Source organism: Sapajus apella, unplaced genomic scaffold, assembly GCF_009761245.1.
Source record: "Sapajus apella isolate SASKATOON/1434 unplaced genomic scaffold, GSC_monkey_1.0 scaffold22, whole genome shotgun sequence".
NCBI classification, from domain to species: domain Eukaryota; kingdom Metazoa; phylum Chordata; class Mammalia; order Primates; family Cebidae; genus Sapajus; species Sapajus apella.
In genome coordinates this window covers 414,117-427,464 of record NW_022436962.1, presented here as the reverse complement: position 1 = coordinate 427,464, position 13,348 = coordinate 414,117, and the positions used below count along the sequence as shown (strand labels likewise).

Below are 13,348 nucleotides of genomic sequence, written 5' to 3'. Positions count from 1 at the left end.
ATCCTCATGTACTAATGCCAACCGATCATCAGCTGGATTTTTTCTTCTCTGAAGTCATAAATCTTTGGGCTTTAACATGTCTTCCAAAGCAATAGAATGTTTTTTTTCCTGTTCATTAACACAAATTCTATATTTAAAATAAACACTTCACAAGTTGATTTAAATAACATATTAACCAAATTCACTGGCCATGGTTCAAACTGACATTTTAATTAAATGTGATGATACGTTGAATAACCTAGCAGTACTCTAAAATGACTTTTAGTTACTGCTCTTTCCATATTGTGTTTAGGCTGAGGCATCCATAACTGATTCAAGTGCAATTCTCTTTCTTGAACATGAGATGTATCTTTACAAAATAACTTATTTTCCTAAAATTACAAGCTAATTCTATAGTTCGTCCATATGTAATCACACTAGATATCAGCTGTATGTGTATACACATATAGGTATTTGTATACACACATATTACATCATTAAAAAAAAAAAAAACTTATTAGTAGGATACTACCATGATGACCAAGAGGCTTTGTGTAATGTGATGGAAACATAATTGCAGGACAAACAACAGGCTGCTGTGAGGGCTGTATTTACTTACCCTTTACGCTGTAAGACTTGGGAAAAAAAAGGATAGTGGCTATTTAATCCCTGTAATAGAAAATTTAGGGTACAGAAAACTTCCTACAATTTAGAAAGAGAATGTCAATAGAACAGCATTCAATGCAGGGAATACACGGTGTGACAGTACATAAAAATAAGCAGGTTGATAGTTCAGATTTATGAGACCAGAGACATAAATAGTAGATGATGTCGTAATTCTCCTTTTATGAGTTATGAAAATTCTTCATTTTTATATATGGTCAGGTGCTTTCAAAGGTCAATGAGGGAAATATTCCTAGGAAGAATCAAATCCAAGACATGGAGAGATCTTTATAAAAATGACCTTTATTCTAAGACGGTGTAATCATCAACACATTTTTGAGCACACCTATGCACATACACACATGCACTTCCACATTCACAAGCCATGCTGTGTGCACACACTGAAGCCTTTAGATTCCTTTTTTTTAAGAGATGATGTCCTGATCTGTCACTCAGACTGGAATGCAGTGTTAGGATCATGGCTCACTACAGCCTCAAACTCCTGGCTCCTGAGTACCTTGAACTACAAAAATGAGCCACCATGCCCAGACAATGTTTTCCTTTTTTTTGTAGAGATGAGATCTTGCTATGTTGCCCAGGCTGGTCTTAGACTCCTGGCCTCAAGCAATCCTCCCACCTTGCCCTTCCAATGTGTTGAGGTTAGAGGTGGGAACCACTGTGCCCAGCCACCAGATTATTTATTAAAAAGAAAACTTGTTTGTTGATATGTAGGCAATGAATTGATGACTAACAGTTCATAAATTAATAATTTACAAGTCAACATAAAGGAGCTGAGTAAACACAAAATAACATCATGAATTAATCAATAGTTTTCAACTTCAAGTTTCTTTTTTTCCTTTAAAATGTAGCTCTGACAGAGACTACTACTTGTCCATTCCATGGAAAAGTCAGAGGTGGTTAAAATGTCAGAGGTACAATTACTAATACCTTGCTATCTTTTGTGTAGCTTCCTCTCAGTACTTCACCAGTTGGGACTGACATATTTCTCCAGCTGGGTTCAGGAACCAGACAGGAACACACAGAACTGGGAACCCAAAGCCATCTCGGACTCTAAAAGCAATGATAACATAAATAAGCAAACACATTATCAAAAAATGAACAAGAGATCAATATCAAGTATAGCAAGAAGAGAAGAAAGAATTTAATCTGCCAGGCTTTCATTCTGACAAAATAATTTACAACACAGGTCTCCGTGTGACATGAGTGAATAGAAAAAAGAACCCAAATACCCGTTTGAACTGGAAGATGAAAATGAAAAAAGAACTCTTGCTTATTCACCAGCGTACAATCTCATCTTGGCTACTAAAACACTTTCATGCAGTGATTCTATGTAACACATGCTTTATTGCCATTTGGAAATGGAATTAGCTTTGATTTAATATATTTTCTTTGATTTCTTGCTTTAAGTATACTTTCTTAACATATTCACAGCTACATTCTTGGTGCAAATTTTCAGGTATAAGTAACTATTTCTGCTTTTAATAAACAAATAGTATAATTGGTGAAATAAGGTATACTCCGTACAAAGGTAAGAGTATAAGTCTCCAGAGTCAAGTAAAACATAACAGTCAAGAAAAAAAAAAAAAGGTGAGAGTAATTGGGCAGTGGGGAAATCTTCAGTGTGGAAAGAATGAATCTGTAAAACTGTTCTTCCCTAAGATTTCAGCAGGATTTGGATGATACAGGGAGCTTTGTGCACAAGGGTTCCAGTTCCACACGGTTTAGGTCTAATTTCAAAGGCAACTTCTAATGTAACTTGTGACTCACCCCGTCCTAAAGTGTCATATGTAAAGGGTCTGGAGAAACCCCACCAGCAGTACTGTGAATCCCTGACCACAAGTCTTTCCAGATGAATGCCAGATGAATGTCTACATCTGATGACACAGAGCAGAATATCTGAAAAATTATACCTCTTGGGCCAATGGACTGCCAGTCATTATTATTTAGTGTAAAATACTATACCTGTATTACACATGTACAATTTTTTTAAATTGCAGCATTTCACATAGAAGTGATTAAATATAAAAACCAAAAATTTATTCAGCTTAAAGGCAACTTAGAAACACCGATGCCAGAAAGATGCTTTAGCCCCAGGTCAGCTATCTGGAAATGCCACAAATATACCAACAAATGGATCTTGAGGTATGTTAAGTGTTCATACATTTTCAGCTATACCTCTGTTGTGTTGAATATGAAAACCTTAAGCTGCAGTTATGCCACGGCACAGAATCTGTTTTTATATCACTGAGCCTTAGTTTACAAATGGTAAAAAATAGGGAAGGTAACCTGCGAGGTTTCCTAAGGAGCTGTTGTATCCAACAGACTCATGAAAATCTCTGCCAAATGTCCCCAGTATACAGCTCCTACCCACTGATGGGCTCAATGCGGAGAAGCTATGCACATGTTTCTGTTTTCATATGCTCAATGGCAATAAAGGATTCCTAGGATAAAGTAAGGGACATAAATGACACAGCACACCTAAGAGACTGTAATGCTACCTCAGAGTGCTGCAAAATAAAGATCACAGATGAAAGTTTTAGTTCATTAAAGCATGTAATCATGTATATTTCATTAGTGGGTTTTAAAAGTCTTATACTGCTTACATTCTTACATGAAAAAATATGTCTTGTTTGTATTTTATGGATGAAATGTTAACAGGAAAAACTAAAAATAATCTTACAACCCAAATCACCAGATGTTAATGGGTGAATAATTCAACCGGAAATCTGAAAGATAACATCATTTCATTGTGATATCAAGTATCAGTGACAAAGAAGATTTTATCTGTGGTATTTAGCCGTAGTCCTCGGGAACAAGTGACTCGACAGGCAGCATGCCCACTGCTGAACTGCCATGGCCTGACAGCCTGTCTTATCTGCCAAACTGCTCATTACTTTTGGCAATCTTGGCTCACTGCAACCTCTGCCTTTCGGTTTCAAATGATTCTCCTGCCTCAGCCTTTGAAGCAGCCTGGATTACAGGTGTCTGCCACCATGCCCGGCTAACTTTTATGTTTTTAGTAGAGATGGGGTTTCACCAAGTTGGCCAGGCTGGTCTTGAACTCCTGACCTTGTGATCCACCCAGCCTGGCTTCCCAAGGTATTGGGATTACAGGTGAGAGACACCATACCCGCCTAAGCATTTCTTTATCAGCAAAAATCTTATCAAAATTATTCTTATTATTTTAAGCCCTGGTTTTCCTAAATGAAACACTTCTACAGAGTTCAATTTTTACTGCGCATAATATAATCTGAAAATTCTCTTTGTGCCATGCACAGTTTTTAACAAAAATTCTATAATTATGCATATGTCAAATGTTTAATTGTATTGTCTGAAATGCCCTATTATTTTTGGTGAGGACCACAGAGTAAGGCAGATACTTTGAAGTTAATTCCTTTTTGAAATGCACACGAGTAAATTTTTTTGTGAATATGATTTATTTTTCATGCTCAGTAACCTAGACAGAGCCATATAAAGATAAATTTGGTGCTGTTTCTGGGTCAGCGTTTTGTACAAAGCAGAGCAGTCAGTCAACGACACAAGGGTTTGTAACAAAAAAGGAAGGAAAAACCAAAGTTAAAAAGAAAATACCAAAAAAAAAAGAGCCAGATAAAGATAAAGATAAGTGTGGTCTACAGAGCGTATGTGAGATTTCTCTTAAAATGCTTTGGTTTTCAATATGTGAACAGTCTTAAATCTAACTGCCTTTAAAGTAAAAAAAAAAAAAAAAAAAAGTTTTAAAAAAGATTTTAAGTAAAAAATATTCACATTTGTCATTATTATTTTTAAACTGAAATTATTTGTTGAGGCAGACTGTGGTGGTTCACGCCTGTAATCCCAGTGCTTTGGGAGGCCAAGGCAGGCAGATCTCTTGAGGTCAGGAGTTTGAGACCAGGTTGGCCAACATGGTGAAATCCTACCTCTACTAAAAATACAAAAATTAGCCAGGCACGGTGGTGGGCACCTGTAATACAGGCTACTTGAAAGGCAAAGGCTTGAAAGGAGGGTAGCTTGAACTCAGGCAGAGGTTGCGGTGAGCTGAGATCACATCACTGTACTCCAGCCTCGGTGACAGAGTAAGTTTCTGTCTCAACAACAAAAAATAAGGTCTATTATGATATTTTCTCCTCTCCAATTTATGAAATTTAAAAAAGTCCAGGACTACCACAACAAAAACAAGTAGAAAATACACAAATAGTCGCTCCCTAAATTTTGTTAGGAATGAGACAATGCTGCCGCTCTCGCCTCAGGCAACAGCAGGAAGAAGGGACCCTTCAGATTCTACAGAAGGGGGAGGACTCCTCCTTGCGCTGGCTGCACGATCACTGCTGGCACCCAGGTCCACAGTACAACAACTGCAACTTCCTCCCCACCTCAGGCTAGGCCGGGCCCTGCAGTGCCTCTACTCCCTCTTCTTGGCCTCCAGACTAGCTGTTGCTGCCACCACTGGTGACGACACCAATACAACCACTGTTGCTGTCACCCTCAGTGCACCAGCCCACCCTACAAGGCTCTACCACCTGGTCACCCCAGGCACCCTCCTACCTCTCTCCAGTTGAGCTGCAGTCTCCATTGCGGCCACCAACCACAGCGAGGTAAGCCACAGAGCTGCGCCATCTGCAGGGTCCAGCCTCCAGGATGCAGCTGGTACCTCCTCCAACCAGGCATGGAGCAGCTGGGCAGGCAAATCCAGAAAAGCCTAGAAGAGGATGCAGGGAGTGATGGCATTAGAGCCTCACCTTGTCATGCTGGCCACTGGGTGGCCGGGACCTGTTTCAGCCAAGGCACTCACACCTATCCTCCAAAGTCCAGCCTCTCCTTTTGGCCCAAGTTGGCCAGGAATTGGGGCCTGGGGTGGGTTGAGTGCCTTTGCTGAAACCTGGCCCTGGCCAGGTCGAGCTAGCCAGGAACCCCTGGGCCCACCAAGGCTGCGCTCCTCAGGGAGCAGTAGCAGCAGAAACTCAGACCCAGCCACCCCTGCACCCTACTGCCAGTTCCTGTCCCTGATGCCTGAACCCACAGGGCCCTGACCCTTTCCGACTCCGTAGTGCCCGCTACTCTGTGCCTGGTGGTCCCAGGCAGTTTCTGCAATACAGCAAGAGGGTACGGGCCTGGGAACCATGGCAGGTGTGGGGACCCTGCCATACTCAGGATTCCCACGGAAACACTGTGTGTCTGCCACACTCCAGCACAAGCAGAAGAGTACAGAGTCTGGAAACAGCAGAACAGCCCCTTCCTTGGAGGCCACTGCTGTCACTGCCTCTGCCTCCTGCCACCAGCAGTGCAGCCCCCAGATAGCACTGCTAACATCCTCCCCACCTGCAACAGCAATGTAACTGCGATAGCACCCCCAAACTTCCCCCCACCACCCGCAGTGTAGTACCCCATAGCACTCACAACCTGTCCCTGCCACCCGCATTGCAGGACCCAGTAGTGCCCCCAAGCCACTCCCCACTAAAGGTAGTGTAGCCCCAGAGAGCACCCCCAAACCACCCGTCCTCTTTTGATAGGCTAAAAGCTGCCTTTCATAAGCTTCCGACAAATTTCAACACATCCTCACTCAAGTATCTTTCTGAAAGGGACCCAGCAACAACTCTTTAGAGAAAAGGAGCTATATTTCAAACCATAGAACAATTATAAGTCTAGCTTATGAAACTTTTGGACTCTGAGGCATGTGAGAGTAAGTTTGCCAATATTTCTCATTATCTCCCAATACTCTAGTGACTATTTCCTGCAAACAAACGAGACCATTCTCCCACACAATCAAAATGCAACCATCAAAATCATCAACACTCATCTGTGTGATGATGATCAAAGGCCTCTAAGTCAGAATCCCGCCCAAGTGAAACAATAGGGCAGCCGCCTGTGGAGCCTCGGTTGGCCTCAGATAACTGGTCCCCCTCCATTCACAACACAGCCCACCAGAACCAGATATGGGAAGCCCTTCATGCTGGAAAACTTGATGCAGTAAATGGCGGCAACCCTTTTGCCCATCAGACAATAAACATTAAAGGGGGACTTAGTGATGTTTCTGGGTCAGGGTTTTGTACAAAGCAGAGCAGTCAACGACACAAGGGTTTGTAACAAAAAAGGTAGGAAAAACCAAAGTTAAAAAGAAAATACCAAAAAAAAAAAAGAAGAAGATAAAAATAAAATCATTAGGCTGGGCTCAGTGGCTCATGCCTATAATCCCAGCACTTTGGGAGGCCGAGGTGGGTGGATTGCAAGTTTGAGACCAGCATGGCCAATAGGGTGAAACTCCATCTTTACTAAAAATACAAAACTTAGCCAGATGTGGTGGCAGGCACCTGTCATCCCAACTACTCAGGAGACTGCGGCAGAAGAATCGCTTGAACCCAGGAAGCAGAGGTTGCAGTGAGCTGAGCTCGCACCACTCACTCCAGCCTGGACAACAGAGAGACTAGAGTGCCACAGAGCAAGCCTCTGTCTCAAGAAAAATAAAACACAGATATACAAATACAATCTAATTTTCAGACCTCATTCTAGTTTTGTCAATCATGCCTATTCAGAATCATGAACCACATGGAGTTGCCATGTCTCTTTACACTTCTTTAGTGTGGAACAATTCTTCAGTGTTTTCTTGGTTCCATGATCTTGACTATTTTGAGGTTTACAGGCCAGTCATTTTGTAGAATATCCCTAAACTCGGGTTTCCCTGATGTTTCCTTATGAAGATTTGGACTATGTATGAAACACTTGACTATCCCTATTTTAACTAGACCATAGATGTTCCTTGACTTACTATGGGCTTACATCCCGATGAACCCATCATAAGTTGAAAACCTCATAAGGTGAAATGCTTTTTTTTTTTTTTTTTTTTTGAAACAGGTTCTGGCTCTGTTGCCAGGCTGGAATGCGGTGACATGACGATGGCTCACTGTAGCCTTAACCACCCAGGTTCAAGTCACCCTCAGCCTCAGGCTCCCAAGTAGCTGGGACTATAGGCATGTACCACCACACCTAGCTAATTTTTTTTAAATACCTTTAGTACAGACGAGGTCTCACTATGTTGCCTAGATTGATCTCAAACTCCCAAACTCAAGGAATCCTCACGCCTTGACCTCCCACAGTGCTTGGATTATAGGCGTGGGTCCTGCGCCCAGCCTAGCTGAAAATGCATTTAATACACCTAATCTACCAAACATCACTGCTTAGCTTAGCCTACCTTCAACATGAGAACACTTACATTAGCCTACAGTTGGGCAAAATCATCTAACACAAAGCCCATTTTATAATAAAGTGTTGAATAACTCACATGATGTATTAAATACTATACTGGAAATGAAAAACAGAATGGTTCCGTGGGTACTTGAAGTAAGGTTTCTACTGAATGTGTATTACTTTCACATTGTTGTAAGGTCATGTGACCACCAAGCCGAATATTTGTACTTCTGCACATTCTGCTTTACTTAGAGACTGAGGCAAAGGAGAATTCACTTCATGCCAACAGCATTTACTTCTAAGAAGTAACAACAGTTAGAGTATTAGCTAGATACCAAGTACACAGCACTTCACCTGTATTGTTTTATTTAATCCTCATGACAAAATCCTTTGACCCCTTACTTGTGACTGGCAAGATACCCAACTTGAGTTTCATTTTCCTCATCTGTAAAAACAGGGGAGTGATATACACTCCCTGGAGAACAGCAGGGAAAACAGCACCAAGAACTTTAACCTGACAACTCAGAAATCAATGAGAGACCTCTTTTGACCACTCCCACCTTGCCCCTCAAACCTTGTAAGATATCTGGCTTTATTTAATAAATGACCCCACCTTGGGCCTCAGCTAACTAGACCAAAGGCAGACACTCTCCCAGGCTGGAAAGCTCAGGTAGAGTTAGCTGCTCTGTGCAGAATGATCTCTTAACGGTGTTTTTATAAATTCTGTCCCACTTGGAATTGGATTCAGAGTGTTCTCAGCCTCTGGTCACCAAAAAACCTGAAGAGACACACCTTCAGGAAGCCAGGGTCAGCCCTCTTCTGCTGAGTACATGGGGAAGTGACAAGAGAAAAGAAGGGAAAAGTCCAGGTGGGGTCACATCTGTAATCCCAGCACTTTGGGAGGACAAGGAGGGTGGATCACCTGTCAGGAGTTTGAGACCAGCCTGGCCAACATGGTAAAACCTCATCTCTACTAAAAATATAAAAATTATCTGGATGCAGTGGTACGTGCCTGTAGTCCCAGCTATTTGGGAGGCTGAGGCTGGAGAATCAACTGGAACCAGGGAGGTGGTGGTTGCAGTGAGTCAAGATCACTCCATCTCACTCCAGTGGGCAACAGAGTGAGACTCTGTCTCAAAAGAAAAAGAGAAAAGGGGTGGGGGGAAATCCGCTGTTCAGAGATATAGGGTGCAAGAAGCTTTTGTAAATGTAAACAGGGAGGGAGGTAGCTATGTTTGTCTATTTTCAGTTCCTGGTTCCAATTATACCTGAAGCTTTAACTGCATTTTCCATCCTTACAATACCATGACAAAGACTCCCAGATCTTAATCATAGCTTTTCATTTTCTATAATACAGTCCCTACAAGATAGTACCTAAAACACTCCAGTACTCTACCCTACCTTTTACCCAGCTATCTCTAAGTCTTCCTGCAGGTCCCAGCTTAAACATCACTTCCTCTAGGAAACCCTTCCTGACTACTCAGAATATCTTAGTTTCACGTTTTATATCATCCAGTGGCACTCCCCACCTCACCACACTCAGTAAATGTTATTACTGCCCCGTTGGACTGTACACACCAAAGAGTAAGAACAACTTCTTTTGTTCACTACTTTGTTCTTACTGCCTAGCACAGAAATCAAATACATGTTTAATAATACTGATTAAATGAATGAAAATCAAGAAACTGGTAGAGGTAACTGGAAGGAGTGGGAAGAAATCAACACTACTTTCTGATAAAAACCAAGCTGCTAGATGACAGAGCCTTGTGAGATAAAGAAAAAAGAAAAAACAAAAAACTGATGGGACGCCATGGCTCACGCCTGTAATCCCAGCACTTTGGGAGGCTTAGTCGGGTGGATCACGCCTGTATCCCAATTGCTCAGGAGGCTGAGGCAGGAGAATCGCTTGAACCTGGGAGGCAGACGTTGCAGCGAGCCAAGATCATGCCATTCCACTCCAGCTTGGGCAACAAGAGTGAAACTCCATCTTAAAAAAAACCAAAACCTAATTACTTTAACCCTAACCCTTTCTAGCCTCCTCTTCAGGTCTGTCTGCAATGACATAATCATTTTATACTTTAGGGCCAATGCATTCAGGAGCCCAAGTTGCAGGAAGTATATGTTTCTAGGTAACTTGGTATAACAGAGAAAAGCCTATAGTAGTTAAAAGAAAAAAAGCTCACAGGATTTGGCATCTACACAAATCTCAATTTAGGTCTCAGTTCTGCAACATACTTACTGGCTGTGAACCCTGAACGAGTCACCTGAGACCCAGTGCCCTTATGTGTAAAGTGAAAAATATAATACCTCAAAGTCAAGGATTAGCATGAAGCTGAAACCAGCAAGGCAGGCTTGCAACTAACATTAATTGGTCATGGCGTTCATATCTCATGCATACATCTGCTATTCAGCTCCTACTGGCCATGAGTTAAAACCCCAAAGTCTGCTCTGAGCCTGAGACTCTGGGAGGGACCTTGGAGGACATCTATCCTGTGGGTTACCCAACATCACTTTTAAAGCTACTAAATCCTTTTTCCAAATGGAATCTTTCCCTGCTAACCTTAACAGTTACCTATGTGAATTGAAGATGATGACGACTGAAAGGAAATTAAGAAAAAGAAGAAAGATGAAAGGCAGAGGAAGAAAGAAAGGAAAGGGGAGCGGAAGGAGGAAGAGAAGAGCAAAGAATGAAAAAAAGGTAATTAGGGGAGAGGATGCTATATATGAGGTTTCCTTATGTGGGGTGAGGCCTGAAGCCCCTAAGACAGGAGAGGTCTGAAAACCACAGACAGAGCCCAATCATTTCATTTTATAGCTGGGGAAATAGAAACATAGAAATTTTGTTCAGTTACCTGTAGCTTTCTCCTCCTGTGGTTCTGCTTAGTTTCCAGAACGCCTAGGATCTATATCCTTCTGGGATCTCTCTTCCTCCTTCTGGTACGGTATGGGCCATTTCAAAGCTAAGGCAGGTGGCCTTTCCTAAAGGAAGCAGAGACAGTGCAGCTACTGGATGAGCTCTTGGTCTCTCTGACCACATTTCCTCTGTCCTCTTCCATAACTTACCCTTATTGACACAGTAAAGGCAGGCAATCCTTTGGCTTAGTTCTCAGAGGTCTTATCTTATCCACTCTCAAGGCTTCAATTAATGTCTCTATGGAGATGAATCCATGAGCTCTAGTCACATTCAGAAACAATATTTATTAAAAGCTAATAATGTGCAATGGAGACGGTTAATAGCAGGGTATGTCATCAACCTGATAAAGGGCTATAATCTGGATCTAGGATTCAAATTCCAATTACATTTGTATTTCACTTAGGAAAGGAAAATGACAATAAGAGGACCTAGCATTTCCAATGGAGAGTCAGAAGGTCAAACAAGCCTACAGCAGTGACAGAATTAGTTCCCAGATCTAATCAACTTCAGACTATTAAAAACTGTATCAGATAGGAGAAATATTATTGGATGGGGGTATCTTTTCAAGTGACATGTCCTCAACTTAAAAGAGTTTTTTCAGTCCACATTTTAGATAAGTTAATCTTGTTAAAACGGTCAAAGGATGTGACGGGAAATTCTGAACCTTTCGTAATGAGACACATTCACTGGCACACTTCCTGGCTAGTGCAACAGCAATGAAATGTATGATAGAGAGATGATGCTATTTTCTCTCCACTACTTTTTAGGGACTTATTTCTTTTAGGCTCCACCTAATATAAATTCTCTCTTGGCTCCTAAGCCTGTGAGTTCATACTAATTTTCATAGTCGGATTCAGCATTTTGCTCCTAAAGAAAGTGAAAATTAAAGATTCAATTAAAATCTCTTTAAAGAACAATTTTAACTAATTTTTCTATCTAGCTACAATACTTGGTAAAACATGTCTTCTATGGTATTTCCAAAATTATGATTGAAATTTGAATACACTTCGGAAACATGTTATAATTTATACAGTAAAATGCACAAAATTCTGCAATTATTAATTACACTAAGGAAAGCAGAGTGTTTTCCTAAAAATAGCTGAAAGAGCTGTGTTTTGTGAAGTCTACAATTTTAAGAATAACTCTCTAGTTCTATGACCTCAGGATACTTCCTCACCTGAAAAAAGTAACAATACCATCTTTTCCTCCCTCAACGTGGCTGTTCAAATAAAATGAAATAATGTATGTAGCACAGTACCTGCCACGAAGTACTCAATACATTAGTTTACTTCCTTCAGTCAACACAAAAGACATATTCACAAGATTCAGATTTAGGGGGAATCTACTTCCACAAGTCTTCACCACCACAAAATGCTAAGTACCGCAAAAATAAATAAATAAAAAATAAATAAAAAATACTGTCACCATCATTTCACTTTTCTAAGGGACCTAAATCAAGTTGAGGGAGCCTACGTGTGATTCTGCAATAACTCCATTAAAGCTGCATACCTGACCACGAAATCATTAACAGCAAAGTCCATACCAATCGGGCTAAAACATCTGGGAGCATTTATGCTTGTAAAAAAAAAAGCTCAATTGAGGGCTAAAAAAAAAAGTCAAATTAGCCCCAACTCTAAACAGATCTTTAATAAATCAAGAGAGTGATGCTGGTTTATCCTTCCTGAAATGCTAACAGTGCGATATTAAAATCCACTTAAAAGCAAAAACTTCAAGACAGAAATATTCCACCAACACTGGTGTCGGTAATGCATTTTAGAAAGCCTGCACGGAGACCACCATTAGCACCGCTGGTGATATTTAATCAAAGCCGTCGGCTGAAAACAGAGGCGAGGAGAAAAATTGATTATTTCGGTGTTCTGCACACAGGCGGAGACGAACTGCTTTCAGGACCTCAGCTGCAGCTGCCGCCAACACCGACAAGCACTAGCTTTACAATCGAAAACCAAAAAGGCGGCCATGATGCTAGCAAATCGAGGGGTGGAAGCGCTTCCGTTGCCTTCCAGAGCGTACGGACTTGAAGGCCGTGCCGCGACCCGGCCGAGGGTCCCCGGGTCCCGGCCTCCGCTCCCCTGACCACTCCCCGCGCCCCTTCCCAAGCGACCGCTGGTCGGGGAAGCGGCGAGCGACAGACACCTAAACCTCAACCGCCCTGGCGCGCGGACGGCGGCCAAGCCCAGGTTTCAGGTCGCAGAGGCGCCTGAGGCCCAAGGGCCGGCCAGGCCCGGGCTGTGTCCTCTACGACCCGGGAGAAGGCGGGACCGAGCGTGGCCAGGCGCCGAAACTCACCATCCAGTGCTGCGGGCGCCTGGGGGTAGTGCGGCCCCAAAGCGAACACCTGCCGGTGGACCGTCTCCACGCTGGCTGCAAGGCCATCGCGCTGTGCTCCACGCTCGACGGCAGCCGTTCAGTTCCTGCGGCCACGCCCAAAGGGACTCGCCACCGCCGGCGCAGCTGACAGGGAGGAGGAAGGCAGGCACCCAGCCGGAGACCTAAAGAGCGCCCGCCTCCCTGATTGGCCCACGGCGGGGTGGAGGGAGGGGCGGGGTGGAGGGAGGGGCGGGGTGGAGG

At 42.6% G+C, this 13,348-nt stretch overlaps 1 long non-coding RNA gene across 2 annotated transcripts; it reads right to left on the bottom strand.

Annotated features, from left to right (window-relative positions):
* Positions 1 to 1,165: 1,165 nt before the first annotated feature.
* LOC116558627 lies at positions 1,166 to 13,276 on the bottom strand. 2 transcript variants are annotated; one of them, XR_004272102.1, is made up of 4 exons: positions 13,067 to 13,276; positions 10,698 to 11,019; positions 5,209 to 5,362; positions 1,166 to 1,711 (listed from the first exon to the last, which is right to left on the bottom strand). It is a non-coding gene; the product is annotated as an uncharacterized LOC116558627 (long non-coding RNA). The 2 variants fall into 2 exon arrangements; XR_004272101.1 differs by lacking the exon at positions 13,067 to 13,276 and having other exon boundaries at positions 10,698 to 13,060.
* Between the last annotated feature and the right edge of the window lie 72 nt (positions 13,277 to 13,348).